Here is an 8,731-nt window from a genome sequence, read left to right as displayed (position 1 = left end):
ACCAAGATCATAATTCGGGCTCAAACTCAAAACACCACAACATGGAATGAGTCTCAGCTGCCATATGCTGCAGTTACTGTTGTATTAGAGGGGGATCCCTGTGTGGGGGGTTTTAATGCTGTGCTACACAGAAAGTGATTGTTAACTTAAAACGTCTTCTGATGTCTTTACACACACAGTTTTTACGCTTTTATGTCTGTAAACAACTCCTGACAGCATTAAATATGACTTAAAGAGTCTGTAACTTCTAAAAAGACGTAGCTGAGCTTCATACTATCCCACCATGATCATCTTGATATATTAAACATGAATTACGGCCATCATCTTAACTCAAATTCTGAGTTCACGTCATGTCTCAGGAAATCAATGTCAGTGATGCCCTGCCCTTTTATTTCACAGTTGCACATGTTCCATACATGTGTTTTTGTCTTTGGGTTTGTGACCTTAAACGTAGGATGGTTCATGGACCATCTGAACAAGGGGGAGGGGAATCATAGTTTAAAGGCACACCAGGCTGTTCTCATTCCCAGGGCGTCAAATACAGATGCTTTGTCACGGCCCTCGGTGTGTGATACAAACGCACAACGCACCCTTTAGCGCCGGTATGAGACGCTTCGGGCTTTCCATTAACTGCAATGTAAACCTATCTGTGTCAGTATTAAACACTCAGAGAAATTGGTCAGGGAGTGTGGTGACGTAGTGTAAAAGAGCGAAAAAACACACAGGACAGGTGGTAGGTTGGTGGATGCGTCCAACAAACACAAGACTTTCATCCAGGAGACCGCCATACGTGTCCAGTGTGAAACCAACACCGTGTTGTTTGTCTTTGTGTTCACAATGTTAAGTTTCACTTTCACTTTACAACAGCAATGATAAGACAAACCACAATAGTTTTTTCCTAAACCTAACTAAGTGGTTTTGTTGCCTAATCCTAAGCAACTGTTTTTGTTTGAATTCACAATTTTAACCACGTTTTTACTGTGACCATAGTGGAGTGTCTTAGTTTGACGTGCTGGCCTACCCAGTGTTTTAGAGAGTGATGCCAAGGGGTCCTGTCAAAGCGTCAGTATGACGAGATGGGGTGAGAACATGTTGGGCACACGGAGCCACAGGAAACAGCCATAGGCCTATATTACTGATGTATGAGCATTGAATAACGTTACAGAACTCCTTTTCAGTCCGACGCCCAGGCCAGGGTACAAGAACGTAGCACTAGCAGAGCACTAAATACTTTTTAAACTTATGAACGATTCTCTGTCAAAATCAGCAGGGAGAGGTGTAGAAACAGCTGTTTGTGGCTTGTAGCTCTATACATCATCTTTTTTTCACATCCACAGCTCATCACCCAAACACCCATAGTTACATGAATTTAAATTTATGGCTGTCCCGAATACCAACGTTTGGGCTTCGAAGCTTCAGTAAGAAATATTCGAAGGTATTGGAAACTTTGCGATCTCCGTCTGAGAATGACTAATAATAATTAATGTTGAATATGAGTAATTAATAATGTAGTGGGATTATTCCTTATTTCATGGACTATTTTTGAATTTATACATTATTATTACAAACCTATATTAAAAAAACAAAAAAACAAAGCATTCAAATACTGATTTGGAATTCAATTACCATGGCAACGGTCGAAGCTTCGAAGCATTCGGGTCAGCCCTATACATAAATTACACTTGTTTTAAGTAACCTCTTGCGTGGACTCAATATAGAGATAGCGAGAGGAGATGGCAAACACATTAGAGAACACACACACACACACACACACACACACACACACACACACACACACACACACACACACACATCCATACAAAAGAAGTGGGGGTCCCAGGAGAGGTGTCTCTGATGAGCTGGGCTGACATATGGCCAGCAGACCACTGTACTGGGTGGAGCAGGGTGTGTGTGTGTGTGTGTGTGTGTGTGTGTGTGTGAGGGTGGGGCTGCTGAATGGTCTGACTGAGGGTGCAGATGAATAGACCGGTGGTTAGAGACAGTTGAAACTCAGTATTCATTTTCACTGTTGCCCTGCTGCTGTTTGTGTGTGTGTGTGTGTGTGTGTGTGTGTGTGTGTGTGTGTGTGTGTGTTGTTGTTATAAGCACAGAACATACTTTTCTATTAATTGGTAATAAATATTCCCACTTTCCAACATCCTTGTTCTGACGTCTTTTAATATATATATATATATATATATTTTATCATATTTTTTTATGTGGTTAAAGTGAAGGAAATCTAACGCAAAGTCTTCAATAACCACAACAACAGTTTTTTTTAGCTTCTCTAAGGCTAATAATTATTGAAGATGCTTTCTCAACAAGCAACACATTTTTTAGCTCAAACATGAAATTACTTTATTACTTCTTATTGTAATAGAGTTCAAATTAAAACTGATCTGAATATAATAACACAATTTCAAGTTTCACCACCTCTCTCACTTTAAACCTTAAAAACTGCTTAAATTTTTTTATATATATATATATTCACATCTTTGTCGATTGTTTTGCAGTAGATGTTTGGCTGGGTTAGTAGGTCTCCTGGAGACAATGTCCTCAGTCAGCTACAGTATAAATAAAAAAAATCATTGTGAATGTGGAGACCAAAGAAGAAACGGAATAACGTAGGAGCGGGTCGTCTTAGAGGGTCAACCTCATTTCATCAACATGTGAGAATTCCTCCACTCTGCCAGTCAATTCCTAAACATAAACACATACAGACACACACATACAGAGAGACACACACACACACACACACACACAGAGCCAGGGGTTGTTTGACGGGCTATTTGACTGAATGGCCTATCGCCATGGTTACAGCAGCACTCCATCAGTCCATTCAAGGAACAGATGGCCGATGTGCAACAGGAGGCATATGTTTCAATGAACACACACACACGCAGTATTCACACAGGGACAGACACACAAACACACACCCACGACACTCTCTGTCTCATTCTCACACACACACACACACACACACACAGAGAGAGCACACACACATGCATGGATGCGCCCCCGCTCAGAGGGAGGGTATTGAACAACCAGCAGCATATGTTCCACTAGTCAGAGAGCATTCATTCACGGACAGACAGAGAGAGGAGAGGAGGAGGAGGGGGGGGAGGAGGAGGAGGAGGAGGAGGAGGAGGAGAGATGGAGATACGCGAAAGGCAAAAGAGCGAGGGAGGGACGGGTGGAGGTGGACCAAGATAAAGGAGGATGAGAGGAGCAAGGGAGGGAGCTGATTGGAGGAGAGGAGGGAGGGTGGGACAGAGAGCCCCGAGCCACCACTGGAACCGAACACACTGTGAGCTGATGTTGACACGGTGCCGAAGAGAAACTGGTGCAGTTTGTTTGGGCAGTTGTGAACGCAGTAATCGTACTCTGATGCGGACCAAAACAACCAGTCAGAGGCTGCTTGCAAGAGGTGGGCTTGGACCATTTCCAAGCAAACCAAAACACAGGCTGCCTGTGCGGGCATTTGTTGATATGGACAGAGGTAAATGAAAGGTTAACATGAGCGGGAGAGGACTGACATGGACTTCTGCAGAAGTCCGATGTTTGCTCGACACCGGGGCTGAAGAAAGCATACAGAATATGCTAAATAAAGACCGCAAAAATAGTGACATTTATAAAGTAATTTGAGGTAAACTGGAGGAGAAGGGATTCGAGACAGTAGATCAGTGCCGAGTCAAAGTAAAACAAACTTCGACAGCAATCAAAGTCCACGATTCCCTGCATAGAAGTGGCAGCTCTCAAGACGAAAAAGATAAATTTGCTTCTTTGTACATGCCCCACAGCAAATAAATTTTTTATTTGGTCCTCTTTAATTTGTTCATTGAGAAACCGCAGACAGAGTTATACTTCCTGATAGTCGCATGTATTGTTATTGCCGTGAAACCTGTGGAGCAGCACTGGGAATAAGTTGCTTCACGGCCCGTATGAACAGGATGAATGAATACAGCAAATAAACGTACATATGACACGTGAGTATTGTGTTAAGAGATTAGAAACTCCTTTAAGAACAAAGTGTCTGAAAGTTGAGCCTTCATGATCAGCTTCAGACTTTGTTGGTGGTTTAGTAGGAGAGGAGAGAGGAGAGATCAAACAAGGAGGAACATCCAACACATTTTAGGTTAATAGAGTCCAATTCCACTACTACATTGGGCAGGAGGCTAGAGTTTATAGTTTTGGTTACTCACAAACACACTCACACAAAGCAGTCTGGGACTTGTTCCCTCTGTGTTTTGACCTCAGCTAAAGAAAGCAGTTTATATTTATAGACTGTGCTGTAAATACAGAAGGGTTATATTTGGTCACTATGGCTCGGTGTATTTTTGGACGCCTGTTTCACTTCTGTGCGTGCCTCTGTAAAATCGACAGAAACAGCAAAATAACAGCCATTTACGGTATGTCGCCAACACTCTTTCTTTGTGTGTGTGTATACAGACACACATACACACAGTCAACCAAGGAAACAAACAGGCCGTCTTCTTTGCATGTCTGAATGCAACAACAGTTTGGATGACTAAAGACGCATCATTGCATAAATACAGCTGTTTATTTCTAAATGTGTCTAACCGGTTTTCCTCTGAGATCCTGAAGCTGTACCTGTATCTAAGAAAGAGAAAACACCAACTGGGTGCTTTTTACATAACAACACTTTAATCTGAAGGTGCTTGTTAACTTACTAGAACACATGTTATTCACCATATAATGATAACAATTACCCTCTGTAACAGCTTGTTTGTTGGCAGGTTGCTGTGTGTTAACAAGTGGTGTTGTGGTTGAGGTAAATTGATGTCTGCTCTCACGTTTTCTCCCAAAATGCTGTAATTGGATGCTGCTCAGAAAGTGAACAAACAAGGGAGCATCATCCGTCTCACGTCACTTACTGACAACCAGCACATAACAAAAAGTATGACTGAGGCTGATGGGAAGGTCAGTTTTGCAAGTATTTGGTTGCAAACAAGTAATTTACATTTTTGAACTGATGATGGCGTTAAGCCTAGGCTTGTCGCGGTAGTCGGTGTTACCAGTGTTTGCTTTTTTAATAGAAATTAAACCCATGTTGTTAATTTTTGCGTATCAGCGCTCACGTTCATCCAATAAAAAATCTCAAATTTGTAAAATGCTATTAATGTATAGTCAGACGACGGACGCTACAATCTGAGAAAGTGTCTGCTCTGTACAGCGTCTCAGCACAGAGTAGCAGGAGTCAGATTCCACACAGACGGGACGAGAGAGAGTTGACAGACAGGACGATGGCGGAGGATTTGGTGTCAGAGCGAAAAGCAAAAGTGCCTATTTGGCAATACTTCGGATTTAAACCCAATGCTATAAAGGAACCATAACGTTAATGAGATAATCGCCGTGCGGAGGATGGAGCGGTCGCAGCCGGTGTGCCACTCAACGGCGCCACTTGGAAACCTGAAGCCCCGCAGCGAAAGCTCGTCCGATGAGGCCAGACACACAGCCAACCAACGTCAAAGATCAAAGTAAGCGCTCGATAGATATTGAGCGTCATCTTTTCTCATAAAATGTCCGGTGTAATCGGTAACATCGGTGTTGTCAAGAGTCTATTAACCGGTGGGAAAATGTCCTCACCGTGACATCCTTAGTTAAGCGTTGATCATACTCATGATGATCATACTGATACATACCCAGACACGTTCCGCACATGCGCACTAAATAAACATAATGGTGACCTCCTAACAACAAAAAGAAGAGCTCCTTTCTTTGCTGTATTGGCTGAACAACATGAAAACGTAAAAAAAAGAAGGAAAACAAGGATATGACCGAGGATGATGAATACAGTACATACAATGTGTGCGGGCGTCCAGTTTTTATAGCACACTTTTTCAGTGTGTTTGTAGTGCGATCAGTCACAGCCACACAGATGCAGAAACGATGAATTGTCCTTTAGATGAAAAGCTGAAGAATAACCAAAGTTATTACTATTCATCCCGAGGGGAACATGAATGTCTGAACCAAATTTCATGGCAATGTGTCCACAAATGTAAACCTCATGGAGACCCTAGAGGAAACGTCAGTACTTTGACTTCAATCAGAACGCACCATTGTACTCTCTAAAATCTAACATCTAAAACCCCTGTGACAAACACTACACAGCATGTTACACCTTTCCAGAGGTAAATGTGTGGGATCATGAAAGTGTAACTCTGCCTCAAAGGGCCTCTTGGCTTCGGCTGAAGTTTGTTGAAGTGGTTTTGTGGTCATGATGGGATCCATTTAGGTGCCACCCATTGTGGCCACCACTGGCCACCACAAGGGTTTAAATCAAATCCCCTTGGTCCAGCTGGGATACACAACTGGGTGCCTAGTTTGATGACTTCAGCAGGAAGAAAGCCTCAGAGAGTTTAGATAAGACAGAGAGAGACAGTGTGGGACAAAATAGAGTAGACAGCCTGATGAATGACCGCTACCGGAGAGGAAAGAGTCAATCCCAGGGAGGAGGCCTGGGAAGGGGGTTTGACTGTTTGTCTCCCTGCTGCTGGAGGGACCACGCCCAGACCTCCACCACACACACACACACACACAGGAAGCTGATCTGTCAGGCTGCCAACAGGGTTTCCTGTGGTTGAGGCAAGACTACCGACTCAAATTGCTTGTGTTCTTAACTCTTCTGTCTTCCCCTTTCCTTTCCTCTAAATCCACCTCCTCTCTTTTCTCCACTCTCATCCTGTTTCCTCTATTCTTAGTCCTCCACCTCTCCATCGCCCACCCCTCTGCTCCTCGTCTTCCTCCTCTAAATGTTTACTTCTCTCTCCTTTACACTCCTTCATTTCCGTCTTCCACTTTGTTTCCCCCCCCTCTTCCTCTTTTTAACCTTCCATCCCTCGCTTCCTCTTCACCACAAAAACATCCCTCCGTCTGTTATTGTTATTATGTAGAAGAGGCAACTGGACCCGACTCATGTATGTGTGTGTTGTGTGCCCCACCCTTGTCGCCCCTCCTCATGTACACACCCACACACACTCCCCTCACCACAGTTACTAACTTAAAACACACACTCCAGAGTTGCCATGTCCGCTTATTATAAGCGACTTTGGGCTTGTTTTTCTAAAAAGTCGCTTACAAATATTGGTAGTTTGCGTTTTTTTGGGCTCGTTTCGGAAAGGGTAGTTGCTAATTTGGGCTCCTGTCTCTCTCCTCTATACCGGTCTAGTTTGTCCTGTTGCAGTCGTTCACCGCCACCGCCACCACTCAGAGCGCTGCTGCTGTGAGACAAATCTTCGCGGGGTTGATGGAGTTTAGCTAACAATGCGGAGGACACCGGAGGACACAGAGGCACATGATTTTTTTTCAGGTTACCTGTTTCATGCACTACTGTCAGGATATACGGACCGTTTTATAAAAATAACTTTTTTAATCATATTCGCTCCAACCTCTGCTACTTCAGCTTTAAATGAAAAAATACTCAGTACGTTTCATTTGTCACATATTTAATTCACACAAGTATAGAAAAAAGACTTTACCATATAAGACTATTTATTTATTGAATTATCAAAAAACATTCTGTATTATGATATATATTATTATCAAGATATATCATATATACAGTATATCATGATAGAAGATTTTGGCCATATAACTCCAAAGAAACAATAAAAGGGCAATTATTCCCCAAAAAAGGGACACAACATAGTAACACAACATGTAAGATGTATACACAACATAGAAGATTACTATCACAGTGAATATCTGAATGATTTTATAAGTCTTCAATAGGCTTCAAAACCTGTGTGACGTGTACAGGAAACACTGAACTGTGAGAAGTCACCACCTGATGTATCCACCATGCTATTTTGTAATTAAGTCTCCAGGATTTTCATTCCTCCAGCATTGATGGTGTTGTTTTAAGATCAAACCTTTCCCACTGGATTAAATGATAAGCATGTACATCGATCAGCCGTAGCATTATGACAGCATGGGCACCCTGACCGGTCTGCGGCTACGCACTGCGATGCACTGTGTGTTCTGACACCTTTCTATCGGAACCAGCATTACCCATTTCAGCAGGTTGAGCTCCAGTAGCTCTTCTATTGGATCAGACAACACGGGCCAGCCTTCGCTCCCCACGTGCACCAAGGAGCCTCGGGTCTGACCCTGTCGCTGGTTCACTTGCTGTCTAATATATCCCACCCACTGCCAGGTGCCATTATAACGAGATAATCCATGTTATTCACTTCACCTGTCAGTAACCTCAATGATATAGCTGATTGGTGTATATCTTCAGTCCATGTAAGACATATAGCTCTTAGCAGCCTGTATCTGGCCCTGTGTAATGAGCCAAACACAGTCTCACCATCACTGTGTCAACACTCTGATTTCCCCTCATTTGTTTCCTTTACTATCTCACATTTCTTTACTGCTCTGCTTATACAGTAGGCAAACACACACACACACACACACACACACACACACACACACACACACACACACAGAGGAATGAGAGCACTCAGGCTGTGGAACTTTCTCTGCATCCTTTTCCTCTCTGGTGGTTTTACGACGTTCACAGTGCTACAGGAAGACAGTCTGTCAGCCTGGCTGTAAAGGCTATACATTCCTCATCAACCCAACTAACACACATTCTCAATGCTCTCAATGTTGCTGTGAAAATAATCTAAACTGTTACCACAAGTAGTGAAAACGAGCACTAACATCAGGTCAGCTTCAACAAATACTGGTCATGTTTACTAGACTTCAT

This window comes from Sebastes fasciatus, chromosome 2 (assembly GCF_043250625.1).
Source record: "Sebastes fasciatus isolate fSebFas1 chromosome 2, fSebFas1.pri, whole genome shotgun sequence".
Taxonomy (NCBI): Eukaryota; Metazoa; Chordata; class Actinopteri; order Perciformes; family Sebastidae; genus Sebastes; species Sebastes fasciatus.
The sequence above is the reverse complement of the archived record's forward strand: the minus strand, read 5'-3'. Positions refer to the sequence as shown.